At 38.1% G+C, this 14999-nt stretch overlaps 1 pseudogene; it reads right to left on the reverse strand.

Annotated features, from left to right (window-relative positions):
- Positions 1-8578: 8578 nt before the first annotated feature.
- LOC113065323 (zinc transporter ZIP5-like) overlaps positions 8579-14999 on the reverse strand; it is a 6699-nt pseudogene continuing 278 nt past the window's right edge.

Below are 14999 nucleotides of genomic sequence, written 5' to 3' on the forward strand. Positions count from 1 at the left end.
CACAGATCAGGAAAAGAAACAAACAACTTAACAGAATCATATTGACAGAAGGGAAACCGTACTACCTTAAGCCAAAAGACCAATGTCCTCCTGATAGAGGGGTCTGATATGTAATGCTCGTTTACTTGTTAGAGAGAAAAGAGAGAGTTTTCAGTTGGGTGGGTTTTGAGGTTGAAAATTCACATTAGGTTTATAATGGAGGTGTTAAGTAGTCCAGATCACTGTTTGTAGGTGGGCAGAAGAAAGAAGAGTTAAAAGTGTCGTGATGTTGGCCGTTTAAACAACATTATGAAGATGCTACACTAAGGAAGTATAGAAAGCACAAATGTCATACACAGTACTTGCTCCTTGGGACCTTTTGGTTCTATTTATTTTGGGGTTTTATTTTTTTTTTGGCCTCATAAAATATCTTCAATTAAATCTACTGCTTTGCTATAATAATTAGTGTGGAGTTGCTTTCACAGTGCCTACTGTATTTAGTTTTGTCTACCTAGGATCCAATCAGTTAAACCCCATATGCACTCGCCTTAAAGTCGTTGTGAAACAAGGTTTAAGTATTTCATTAAATCCGTCATGAATCGATTACCTGAATAGTTGAACGTATGATTCATATAGGCTTTGGGGAGTGTATATTTGAAGTTTGCACAACTGGAGTGTTCAGGCTGATTGGAGTTTTTTTTTTTTTTTTTTTACACGTTTATGGGGAGCAGTCATGGATATGACCAAAGCTAAGCGATTTCTAAATACCATTTTAATAGGAACTAATAGATATCCAAAAAAAAATATTTTCAATTAAAGTACTTAAATAACATTCACCCCTGCTCTTTTTAAATGCTTCCTTATTGCCAAAGGTAGATTAATTAACAAAGTTAAGATTGTGCTTCCATTAGGTTTTTAGCACCTAAACACAACATAAGAACATTGTGAATGAGTGTTTAAAACATCCCCTTTTTTTCTGTGCACCACAAACAGGCAATATATGAGACAATCAGTTGAAAGGGCTTTTAATTTTGCCATAGATTTCTTTTTTCCTAAACAAGCAAAACGTCAACACATTTTTTCCCCAATTAGGAAGAGCTATAAAAATCTATATCCCTTAATTAATTAATACATACTTGAGGCGTGAAATGTGGACTTGTTCTTAATTATACCAATACTGTTGCTTTCACTACCGTATATCAGGATTTAAGTGATGTAGATAGAGTAGCTTTGAAGTGTTTGTAACATTAACTGATATTTTATTAGTGAATGAAGGTGTGTAGACAAATGAAACGGTAACATTAGATGTTTAAAGGCTGTGTGGAGAGCATATTTATACTGATTTATGAAATGACCTCTTCGTCTTTGTAATGACAAGTTCTGGCTGCTTAAACAAGTTTCTCCACGCAGACCTGATATAAAGCACTTGCTTGTTCAGTAACAAAAAAAGGATGAAAAAATACGCTTTTTGCATCTATCATAAGCTGTAAATGGGCAAATATCTGACCTCTACTTGCAAGAGTACAAATGTGCATGTGTGCAAATCAGATTAGTCAAGATATATTGTAGTGTTTTGCCTGGGAAAAAAAATCTAAATGGGCTACATGACTAAGAGGAAGTCCCTCATGGGAGTTTGATTCAAGCTTATTTACATGTACTTGAGATTGACTTTTATCACGTACAATAACTTTTGCTGAGGATTGGTGGAGGGAATTAGTGTGTGTCTAGACAGCACAGGGTGCAATAATGAAGCTTGGAAGTTATTTGCACTGCCAGTTATACTGCTTGTAGTTGTACTAAAAAATATTTATCAAATTTGTCTAGCTAGTCATACCACAACTAGTTGAGTTCGAAAAACAAGTGCCCGTGGAGCCTTTAATTAGTAATGCATTTCATTTTGGTGCAAGAAAAAGTGCTGCTTTCGATTGTATCTTGGAGCAATTTTTGATCTTTGACTTTGATCTCGAGATCTTTGTATGTTTATTAGATAAAAATAATTATTATCCAGCCAAAACAAACTAAAACGTATTTGTTTTAATTCCTCAAATTTAGAAATTTCTTATTGGCGTTGCACTAAAATTGTTGAATTGTTTTATCGAATGTATGCCACGATGGTAGCTGCTTGCTTCAATGTTGGTGAAAATCGTAAATGCAGTAGTTAGTGATTAAATGATTAGCTGGGCAAGTGGAACTTTGGAACTGAACCCTTTCAAAACCTGATAGACTGAAGTTGTGCATTAGGTGTTCTGTGTACTAACAATAAGGGAGCCAGTCAAAGTGACAAGATTTTTTTTTTTTTTTTCGTTTTTTGTAGAGTACAATTGGTGAGGGGAGTTTTCTCCCTAAAATCATTTAGTGCCATAACTTTTTTTTCTTTTCTTTTTCCTTTTCTCATTTTGATATGTTTGTAAAAATGTGAATGAATGATTCCTTGGGTTCAGTTTTTGAGTGTGCGTCAAGACCATTACCAAAAAAAAAAAGACGAACAAAGTTGAAGCTAACATAAGCTACTGTGCCCATTTATATTTTTTGGAGATCCACATAGTGTGTTATTGTAAAATGCCAGTACGTTCACAATCAGACTGTCTAAAAATGCCAGTATATTGGTAACTAAGCTATACTGATGGGCTGGTTAGCCCTTAGTGGAGCTCACCTTCATCTGAAAGCTTTCATGGCTAAGCCATATCTTTTTAGCATTTGCCCTTATCAGTTGAGTAGCTGGATTTGAGTCATTCAGTCAATGGCTCCTTCAAAAACAATATTTTGTAAATGTTCCATTGTAATCGGTAGTTCAAACAAACCACTGATAATTTGAGGTTTATTTCAGAGCAATGGAATTATGATACGCCTTAATTTCATCATTAACTGAAGGGCAAATTTAACATTCACCAAAATGACACCTTTACATAGCTTTTCTTGTTTTATTCTGGATCAGCAAATTGTGCCGTTTAAAGAGCTTGTTTTTACATAATTTTGCTATGAAGGGCCAGCTTTCATTGCCTGTTGACCAAGCTATAATGGTTGCAGTAACATGCAGGCAGCTGGAAACTAGAGTTGTCTAATAATTGTAACCATTTTGTTGGAAAGCAGACTAATTGTAGCTAACTCTGTGTCCTTATTGTATGTCCATCCTTGCATTTTTGTAAACTTTTTATTTTTTTTCTCTCGCAAAGGTATTAATGGCTGATAGAATGTCTGATTTACCTCAGTGGACCTCAGCGTCCTTACTACTTGAAGACACATCCATTTAAGGCAATACTCAAAAGACCCGTTTCGTTTAACCTGTCTCTCTCCCAACTTTTTGCCTTAAGAGGAAACGGTATAGTTCAGCAATCGCAGCACTTGAGAGATTTTGTTAACTTGGGATCTCCTTCCAATGAGATTCATAAGAAGCACACTGTTCTATTGGTTGTTTTGCTGAAAGATGTACCATAATGGCTTCTGGCCTCCATTTATTAGGAGTTTTTTGCACTAGAACATAAAAGAATTGTCTCTCTGTTTAATATATGAAAAATATTTAGCTGTAAAATTTATTTGGATTCGCTAATATTTGACCAACTCTACTCATTCTCCTAAATAAAACAAAAAGTACTGGTTTTCACTATTGAATAAACCTCAATTTTCAGAAAAAAAAAATCATTATGGGTAGTGAATGGTAAAAGATTTGGGAATACGTATGTATTATCCAATGATAAATTATTTTATACAAGGCAGAGTAGATACATTTTCTCAGCATTTTTCGATGTCTTCGTTAAAGCATTTAGGTAGTTAATACTTGTGTGATGTTATAAATGCAAATATTTCTAACAACGTAAATAACAAGAGCACAAGATGATGTGCTGTACATAATTCTTCAAGAAGTGTGGTCAGAATTGCCTTGACATGGCAATCTTACCTCATAAACTAGCCATCTTGTGCTATATGTACTGGTACATGAAATTTGGGTGGGCTTTTAGCTACGCATGCTCCGTGTAACTGGAATTCTAAGGTCGCGGTCCGAGGCCTTGAAATGGAAAACGTTGGAGTTTTCAAGGGGTGCTCTTGAACTTGATGATGTCCTTCACCCTGGCTTAGTGTTACTTCATGTTTCTACTCAGTGAGCGCTGATAGTTCAAATTGTAAATCTGCAAGCGAATGATCTAATCAAAAATAGCTGCTTTTTGTTGTTCTTGCCAGCAGCTTGTTTTCATAAGGCTTTTTAGAAGACCACCGAAGCCTGACTCAATGGCTGTTCTGACAGGGCACGTAGGGATCCCTTTAAAAAACATTTTCATATAAAAAAAAAGCTATGCAGGAATACTTTATTTTATCTCACAGAGTTGCATAGTGCCACAAGAGATATCCCAAGAGCTTCAATGACTGATCACGGACCTTCAGACGTTCATCTGTAAATCTAACACTGACCTTACTTGCCTGTTGGCTTTGGTTGAGAAAATGACTGCTTAGCGTGGCATGCTGCTATTTCTTTGGAGTCTGTAAGCATCTTCATCTCTTTAAAGTACTACACTTTGTGACGAGTATGTGAGATTGTGCCTTTTGTTATCAAGTACATGCCACAGGGTATGGTCTTCCATTAACACCTTTAGTGAGCCTTATGAATGAACAACTGTTGTAAGTTTCAAAAATAGCCACCATCCACGTGGTTGCGTTTTGAGCCGTCAAAAATCGCGATCAAATTTCTCATGACACCGCAAATGAATAAATAATCGTTGTAAATTGAATTTAACCGTAACAGCGAAACATTTGATCGGTTCTAGCTAGTGACCTGTTCAAACTCTGTATGGAAAAAATAAAATAAACGTGTTTAGTTTTACAACGTGTGAACTCTTTAGTGAAGTAGATGTGTGCCGTGTTGTTTTTTGTGTGGTAATGCATTGGAGATTAGTTGTAACCCAGTGTCTTGTAGAATGTTGGCATGACTCCTTTTCTCTATGTTGTATTGACGTCAACGTATCCATCTGAAATGGACTAAAGTGCAATAACTTTTTTTGTGCGCCATAGTATCCTTAAAGGAGGAAAATGCCCTCTTACGTCATCCATCGTGTTGTTTTTTCTTTAAGCAGGGTATTTTATTTCAGTTTCAGTTACAAATTTGAACTCCTTCCTGCTTTGCCTCCATAAGTGGCACTTTCTTGTGGAATGTACAATGGACTTAGTGTAAACTGTGATGGGTGTCAGCCTTATCAATTATTATTGCTTACTGGAAAGATGGAATTTCTGTTTGCTCATTGGTTGATTGGTCAGAGAGTGCTGTTTTCCATGTTCCTTCTCCCAGTGCCATGTAAAGTCAGTGTCTGCTTTCGTGGCATGTCAAGCATTTGTGTGTGTGTGTGTTGGGGGGTGTATAGACCTGTTAATTTACCTCTAATCAATTGATTTGATACCAAAAGCAAAGTGCATTGCCTAGAAATACAGTTTTTTTTGGGGGGGGGGGGTTGGTTTGCATTTGAGATGTGATGGTTCTAACTCTGTAACTTGAATGTTGTTGTTATCACCAGGGAAATATGCAGGGTTTGCGTTCTCCCCACACATCATTTGAACTTTGGGCCATATGTTATGTGGTACCAAAAAAAGTTTCATGGATTATTAGATCAGATCTTTACTTTTTATTTTTTTGGTCTGACATCAAGATGCCAAAATTTGTGATTTAATGTCTTCATACGTTTTAGAAAATAAAATAAAAAATGGAACCTGTACCATAAAGAAACATTCCTTCGAATTTCATTGTACAAAACGAAAGTACCGTTGACAACCAATACCTGAAGTCATATGATAATCTTCAGAATACCTTAAGTTGTAACTTACTTCAAGGTCCTTTTGGCTTCAAGCAATCAATGATTTCATATTTGATATCACAGGGAGCACACTGAATAAAGTAATCTAGTATTTCACAACATAGGACCAACGTATGTCTCTGTAGAGATGGCCACTTGATTTCATTCAAGAACAAGCAATACAAGTATCGAGAGACAATTGTATATTTCTAAAGATTTGTTGGCTCTGGCTGTTTTTGGCCCGGCTATGTTATCTGTGGCACCTTAGGTTAACACCCTCTTCTTGTAACTGAATCCAACATAAGAGATTTCAGTGCTGAGAGAGCCTTATTTCAGTCAAACTGAATGTGAATTGGATGTGTGCAGGATTTGGCCATTTCGAAGCGACTGGCTTTAATCAAGCGGACCTCCTGCGTCCCGTGTTTGAATCCAGTTTCAATAGGACCCGCCGTCTTTAAGACTTTCCAAAAGATTGCTATTACAAAAAAAACAAAAATACTATACAGTGGCTATGTTTCCATTGCCAAAACGCCAAAATACAGGGTTACTGTCACTGCTTCCAAGCTCTGCTTGAACATGCCAAGTATTTGAAACGCATTACAACATGAAAGAAATGTGACCCTGACTTTAAAAAATAAAAAGCCACAAAACTGCACTATTTACTTGAGTATTGAACTCCAAGTCGTTCTCTGCTAATTGTTTCGGCAATGGAAACCTAGTGACTGATCGTGTAGGGCAGCACCCAGTGCGTTTGTGTTGTGTGTGCGAGTGCGACGAACAGGGGTCATATCAACCCTGTATACCTCATCAACATATCTGCAAATATTCTTATCCTGTCTTTAAGTTGAACGTGTAAGAGATACCATCACCAGCAGAAGCCTGAGACCATTGCAGGGTCTATGACATCACACCAATTCCGTATCAACCAAGATCACCACTTGCTTGCGTAAAAAAAAACCTGCCGCTCCGCTTCAGGCCTGACCCATCGCTGACACAATGCTTTAGATTTAGCCAAACGTGAGGCATTTTAAGTAGCATTATCCTACCTCTGTGTTACAGCTTGTTGCGTTGAAAACTCCACCAATTGTTGACAAATGGAAATGTATATGTATATGGAACAGATATATAACTTCTAACCAACAATCGGTGATATAAGACAACAGTTAGCGTACTTGATTGCGTGTCTGTCTGTGTGTAACATGAAAATCGTTAGTGTATACACAACAGAGTACCACTGGAATGTGAAGCCAGACTGTATTATTATTATTTTTATTTTTTTCAAATCCAACTTCCTCCCCATTATATTTCAAATGATGTCATATGTGTCTTGCCGCTATTGCTTCTTTCATTTTTCTTTTTTCTTTTTTTTTTTTGGAAAAAAACAGGGGAAAATATCAGCCTATAATAGCTGGCGTTTACATTCGTGCTCGTTTTTCCCTCCGTTTCTGTGTCTCTTTCACTTACTCTCACTTCTAAATGTTCACTGTGAGCGCTCTGAACTCAAGTTTACAGCTCTTCGTGGTATGTACGTGTATCTGGTCGAGTTCAGTAGAGTGCGTGGTTGGTTGTATGACTTTGGTACTGAAGCAACAACTCAATTTTCTACTGGTGGTGGGGGTTTGAAAGGGGGTTGGTTGGTTTGAGTTATGCACATTTATTCTGTACTAAAATATGGGGTATGTAGAGTTCCCTAGCCTTACACCCTTCCAAAAACACTACGCCGGTCACTGGCTAATTAGCGTTAGCTGTCCACCACCCTGACAACTTTGTACCTTTGTACATATCTGTTTTGGACCTGGGGCACGGGGCTGAATCTTTTAGGACAGTCACGTGACCCCTCCTAGACCTGAGGAAGGAGAACCCTCACCCTTTCAACCCCACTAAAAGACCTCAAGCCATTCATTTCCTTATGTGACAATGCAATCCTGAAAGCACTTTGCCTTGTTAATTCATAGTATGAGCTTGTGAATGGTTACTTGTTACTAACAGATGTGAAACTCTGTACATGTATTTAAGTAAGAAAGAACATAATCATTTTTTAATTTGAGCTTATTAAAAATGAAATGGTCTCTCTGACTTTAAAGACAAAAAAATCCCATCTGTTTTTGTTAGTCAGGTTCATGAACTGCTGCAGCCAGTAGGTCTTGTCATTCAGTATCGTGGCTTAGAATTGGTAATGTTGAAATAAAATGCTATTGCTACATATAAGTTGTTGTTGTGTGTCTTCTGTTGCACTGAACACTACAGAATGTCAGTATATTGTAACAGTCTTAAATGTTACATGATATCACATCATATAGGAATTATTACTTTTTTTAAAACCGCTTTGGTTGCAGGAATAAGCATCCATATATGACTATGACCATATGTCAAGAAGAGCTATATTTTTCAAATAACATTAGGTTTTTATTTAGAACAATTGGATGTTATTTTGCAATAATTTCATAATTCAGATATATATATATTTTTTAATAATAATAATAATATTGTATTATTATTATTAATAATAATACAATTAACTAATATAACATTACAACCAACAGCCATAACTTTACAGTGGCTATAAATTCTTGAACACATTTGTGCTAGAAACACAAGGAAAACGTGCTTTTTTTTTTTTTTTTTTTGACAAAAAAACAACAGCCAGGTTTAATACATCATTAAAAAAGCAAGTTGCAAGACAGAAACATACATAATAAAAGGCATACTGGCAACGCAGCATTCAACTCAAAGGACAGAATCTCTCATCAGACCATTCTTCTAGCTGAGCCCTTGAATTTTCTGTAGATGTCATCATTCAGTAAAAATCCAACCCAACCTCCCCTCCTATTTAAAATTAAGAAATTTAGCTTCGGTTGAGAAGTAGTTGCCCAAGGATGTGTATAAAGGAGTTCATCCCACTGTATCTCTATTTATAGCAATCCATTTAGTTCACTTTCTTCAGAATATCCACACAATAGTTCATTATGGGATGAGATATGTCCATAATACTGCTGCTTGCATGGAAATTCTAGTGTGACATCCTGAGGATCTCATTTGGATAGTATTTATTTCCTTAGACTTCTCCCAGGCTAACAGCAATCTGGTCCTCAAAGAGGGCAATGCAAAGCATGATTGCGCCCCCTATCAGCAGGCCCAGACTCTGCAGGAGGAAGCGCTTCAGAGGACCCAGAGATCCAGCATCTCCGTGGAGCATTTCAGGCATCTATAGAAACAGAATCACAACTTTAACTTATATAAAGACATTTTAGTCAATATGACTGTTATGGAATATATTACCTTTTAAAGATAAAAATGAAGAAGTCATAGATTAACATTACTGTAATCAAAATTATTACCATGTCAGCAAGAGCAACATAAAGGAAGACCCCAGCGGTGATGGTGAGAATCCAAGGTGAGTGTGTGGCCCACTGTTTTCCCAGTGCAGTTCCTGTTAAAACACCAACAAAGCCCAACAGAGCCGAGATGACGCTAAACACAGCCAGTCTGCGTACAGGCCAGCCTGCAGCTAACGGCACCGCCAAATCACCTGCAGACACAAGCAAAGAAATAAATATATATATATGTGCAATATTGATCTTTCATAATGAACATACATAATAGAAATGACTCAAACACACCTAACTCATGAGGAAGCTCATGACAGAAAACAGCAATGGTTGTGCTGAGTCCACCTGCCAGACTCTGAGAAAATGCAACACCTAGAGAACAAGAAAATGTTCAAGTTAAATTTATTATCAGAATAAAAAATAAATGCTTTTGTTTCTAAATGAAATTTTAATCAGTTATAACTTTTATGTACCAATGGCTAGTCCATCTGTAAGGTTATGTATCCCATCTCCCATGACCACCATCCATGCCATGCTTCTGATTCTGATTCTGATGTCCATCTTCCCTGGTCCAGGCTGCCCATGAGAATGGCCATGCCCTGCACTCTCATTCTGATTGGCTGTTGAGGTACCTATGACAGAGTTCAAATTAATTGATACGTTCCACAATCATTAATGATTTTCTTTTTGATTTGCTCTCTCATGTCTGAAAATAAACAAACCCTTCAGTGTATCCAGCTCCCTTCCAGACTGCATTCATGTTTCCTTCTCTTTAAATTATGTTGACTGAAGATGGCGTGAAATCACAAACAATATTTCATCTATAGCACTTACCGGTATTACAGAATAATACTTTCTTGAAATTGTGCTTATTTATGTATTTTGTATTACTTACATGGGGCAGGAGGTGCAGGAGGGCATCTCCACATAACGTGCCCACTGCCATGCCAGCCATCGGGCACAGGGAATATTTAAAGGATGCAAGGTTGAAGTAGGGGTGCCAGTCCCAGGGCAAACAGGGACGGCAAACTGATAACAAAGAGCGCCAAGGAGGCCCATCCTAGTGCTTAGACACAATGACTATGTTTAACCTGCACTATCGTGAAAACATAATTGATTCTGATACCACACTTACACACACACCTCTCAGGAAATTCTCATTGGTTTGCTTCCTTGCGACTGCACCTCTGTGTGTCGCAGACATACTCCACTGTCAATCTGGAACAGGAGGGCAGGGCACAGGAAGGTGAAATGGGCAGGAGTGATGTGGGACGCTTGACCCAGGCTGAAGTTCCACAGAAGCTGGGTAACATTTAGACACTGCAGTAAGGGAGTTAGAAATGTGAGGCTCTGAAATACTCCATTATGATTGGTCATTCAAAGCTTGCACTACTTCAATGTCTCCCTTATCACACTGCAGACTCACTTTCTCTTGTTTTCTACGGTGTGTATCAGTTATCAGTTTTAGTGAAAATTACCTCAGAGGACTTTAAGTGGTAATATTTCTGTACCGTCTGCAATGGTAAATGTCACTATGGGACTGTTTATTTCCTTATTAAAAAATTTTCAAATATAACCGTATTTTTTAGACTATAAGTCGCACCTGAGTATAAGTCGCATCAGTCCAAAAATACGGCATGACGAGGAAAAAAACATATATAAGTCGCACTGGACTATAAGTCGCATTTTATTTAGAACCAAGAGAAAACATTACCGTCTACAGCCGCGAGAAGGCGCTCTATGCTGCTCAGTGTAGACTATAGGAGAACTGAACAGTATAGAGCGCCCTCTCGCGGCTGTAGACCGGTAATATTTTCTCTTGGTTCATTTCTCTCGGTTCATGTCAAATTAATTTTGATAAATAAGTCGCACCCTGACTATAAGTCGCAGGACTAGCCAAACTATGAAAAAAGTGTGACTTATAGTCCGGAAATACGGTAATACACAGGCAAAACAGTTAGTCCAGAGAGGCTTCCTCAGTAGTTTAACCAGCAGGATCTGATCAACCAGCATCACCAGAAGATTCATGATAGTCAACCAGCTTTGCAGGCTTTTTGCCAGAGTTTTGCAGATATACAGAATCATATCATATTCTAGCTCAGCAGGTAGACCGGCACTGAACCAGCACTAACCGGCTTAAACCAGTCTTCTCAGCAGAGACCTCTTATATGATTATTATCTCTCTCCAAAATAGATGTCTGGTGGTGTCAAAATAGAATGAGTCTGTGTAACCTCGCACAGAACAGGTAAGGACAACAGATTGAATTCTACTGTCCAAAGATATCAACAGACCTTTGGTCATGTTGATAGTGAAGAGAATTCAGTGGTAGATTTTGTCCATTTGTAACACTCTAACAGGAAGTTTAGGAGTAAATACTCACATTCCCATGAAGGTGTTCTCTGTCGGATGGTCTGGCAGCGGAGACACATTTTCTTCTAGTTGTGTCTTAGACCAGGGTTTGGAAAATTGTCCGAGTGACCCCATTCTGCAGGAGATCCACTCATCACTGATTCAATTTGAGTCTAGGACTGAATATTTGAATGGTTAGTCCTCCGCAAACAATAACCAGATCACCAAATAGAGTGGGAAACCTCTCTGGTTTTGTGGAGATAAAAGGTTACATATAAAAAATTTAACTTCATAGACACAAACTACAGTCAGTGTAAATAAGATTGTAGAATGAAAGTGTAGGGAAGATTACAACAATGCGTTAGCCATCTTACCTTTCTTTGAGTGGAGGTGAGTTTGTGGTCCTTTGAGGATGATGATGGTCTTCGTGTGAGTGGGAATGGGTTTGGGCGTTGAGAAGAATGCTTCACTCCACCAAGTCGGATCTCCAGAACACTGACCTCCCCGAGACCTAAACTGCCAAAGCAGCTTCTGCAGACCCTCATAGGTCAAAGTCCCATTGTCTCCATACTGAAGGAACAGGCGTTGCAAGTAGTAGCCCTTGAAAGAAGATCAGATCTAAATGACTATTTTACCAACAGACATCATTTTCAAGGTCCACACATGGCAGTGTCCTAATGATAGTGCTTTCAACATATGAACTAAAACTACAACTCTAACCTAGTTAAATTTGATTGATTGCCATCAGTCATTGTTGATAAGATTTTGCACTGGATCTCTTTGTGTTTTGTAAAAACCCCTTTAAGGAATGTGGTAGATCTACTTTACCAGACATGTAGGGACGAGTAAATTGTTGATTCTCAAAAGAACAAGCGGCAAAAACAATCTTTGGTTACTTAAACGTTATGTTTTGACAGAATCATCCAAATGGTACCCGCTCTTCAAAAGCATCCTCTAAGTGTTCTTGTGTAGATTTGACTTGGCTGTGCTCTCTTTCTTGTTGACCTGAACATGTGTTGCCAGTACGAGGATGGCTGGTATCATCACACAAATCATACAGTGGTTAGAGCGGAAGCTTGAAGCTCAGAGTTGTCCTTTGGGAAAATAAACATGACTAATTTTAGCATGTGGGCCTCAGCATTTCAATATAACACAATATTTATTAAACAAGCATTTCTTAATCAATCCCAATTACATTTATTACTAAATAAATGATGATCCATACTGTAAAAATCATGAGTGAGACCTCTTGAATACCTCACATGTTTCCTTCTAGATAGAATGAGATTTAAGGGAGACAAAAACTGAGACTTGCTTAAGTTTGCTCCTTCTCCTCAGATGATTCCTCTGAGAAAATAATCCTACTCTCGTGTGTTTCTCCTAAAGTCTAGAAGAAATCTCAACAATGCTCTCAAATTTCCCAAGAGACCAACATCTGCATTCAAAGGTCAGGCTATATCTAATTACATTTGCAATTTCCTAGAAACATACAAAACATTCTATGCTATCTGATCAGTATATATAAATTAAAAATTTAAGATTAAGACTCTTAAATCAAAAGCGTACAGAAAGCACATTTCAAAGTCAAGCAACGTGTGACCAAAATGCCTCTTAAGCCCGTTACATGATCTCCAGTATCGTCTCCGTATCCTAGTGTTTAGGAATGAAGCATGGCTCATTGTTTTATGACGAGGAGGTTAATGTTTCACCAGCAGACAGCTTTAAGCTATTGGAGATCACATGACTGGAAAGGCATGATCAACTTTACCTCATGACTGTTTGATTTACATTCAACACATTCTCACTTTATCCTGTCAAATGTAAGTACTGGCCCACTGCAGCCCTACTTTGCATGCCCAAGTAAATTAATGTTGTAGAGATGACAGACAGACAGAACAGATTAGAAAGATAGATAGATAAGATAGATAGATAGATAGATAGATCGATAGATCGATAGATCGATCGATCTATAATATTTTAGATATGTTCTGTGGGTGTGTGTGATATGTACATCTGCTAGGCTTGCTCCTCCACACACACTCTGTCCTGTAGGCCGCAGCAGCAGATTCAGTCTGACTTCATCCGCTCGGCTCAGGAAGAGAAATCAGCCATCTAACAGATCACTGCAAATATCACAGGCTCGAAGTCCAGAAATCAAACTAAGCTTTGGAGGAATACCGCGATCGACGGGAACAGGTATTATAGTCAAGCTGGGTGTTTAGAAACGCTTTATTTATGTCGACTTGTAAAATTACCGGATGGTAGCACAAACTTGAGGCAAATACAGGGACGAATCTTGAACACAAGACGTTATTTGATCAGAACAGTATTTAAATGACATTTACAGTTTTTTTAGTGGTGGCTAGAATTTGTAATGTGACATTCATGGACGTGTGGTGCAATGTTTAGATCAAAGCTGCTCTTTCGGCATGCCTCAGCTAACATTAACCTTAGTTGGATTTCGTGCTAGTTAGCCACGCTAGCTTCTCAACATCGACGCATTCACTTTAAATGGATTTTACAGTGAATAAAAGAGATTTAACAGATTCATTCATTTTAATATAAAAAAAAACTCGAACTCAGTAAGGAAGGCCCGTGGCTGTGATGATTTTGTTGGTTGTATTTATACAGCATCGTTAGCGAGCTGGCTAATGCTAAGCGCCTATTCGCTCAAACACATCAGTAGACGCGTGTTTCAGGCTGGCATGAGCTTTTTTTTTCATCGCCAGGAGGTTTAATAGCCGTACAGATGTTTGCAGCTGTTTTGTCATGTTCCTGTCGGTCAGAAGTACAGTTAGCTTGTCTGTCTGAATCCAGCGTGACATTGTATTCATATTCATGGCTGTCTGTGTCTGTCTGTAATGTATCAATATGCATATTGTTTAAATGGCTACATCTGTACATTTAACATTAACCCATAAAATTATTCCATATTATATGCTGCTGAGAGACAGGACTGCAATGTCATGTTTATAGACATTTTTGGTGCAGAAACACACATACACACACTCATATATGTATGTATGCATGTGTCTGTGTATGTAGAGAGAGAGAAAAACAGCCACCATTTTGCAGCATCAAAACTATTATGTTAGAATATTATGGTCTCATACTTTATTTAGGGGTTTGTCAGATGTGTCATCCAATACGTGGTCCAAAAATAAACGTAACAAAGCGCTTTGGACACTGTTAAACGTGAGCCAGCTCAGCAGTGCACTCCTGGATGTGCTCTTGGTGATCATGCATCCGTGCCACTAAAACCAGATCTTTACTGAATGAAAGCAAGGAACGCCATCTCTAAAATGGGGGTTGAGGGGAGAACGTGCTATAACACCCACACCCCATCGTCTGCTTAGACGAGCTAAAATTAGGTCACCACGAGCCTACAGGGACACAACACCACCCCTCACAGAACTGTTATGAATCTGAAGAGATGCTGTGTCTACATAACGCAGCCCCCTTTTTTCATTTGGATTTTAAATGCAAATTTAGAGCATTGATCTGTGTACTAACTCCAGCCTTCCCCATCTTGTTTTTTTATGACTTATTAGATTCCAAAGAAACAAT

This window comes from Carassius auratus, chromosome 48 (genome assembly GCF_003368295.1).
Source record: "Carassius auratus strain Wakin chromosome 48, ASM336829v1, whole genome shotgun sequence".
NCBI lineage: Eukaryota > Metazoa > Chordata > Actinopteri > Cypriniformes > Cyprinidae > Carassius > Carassius auratus.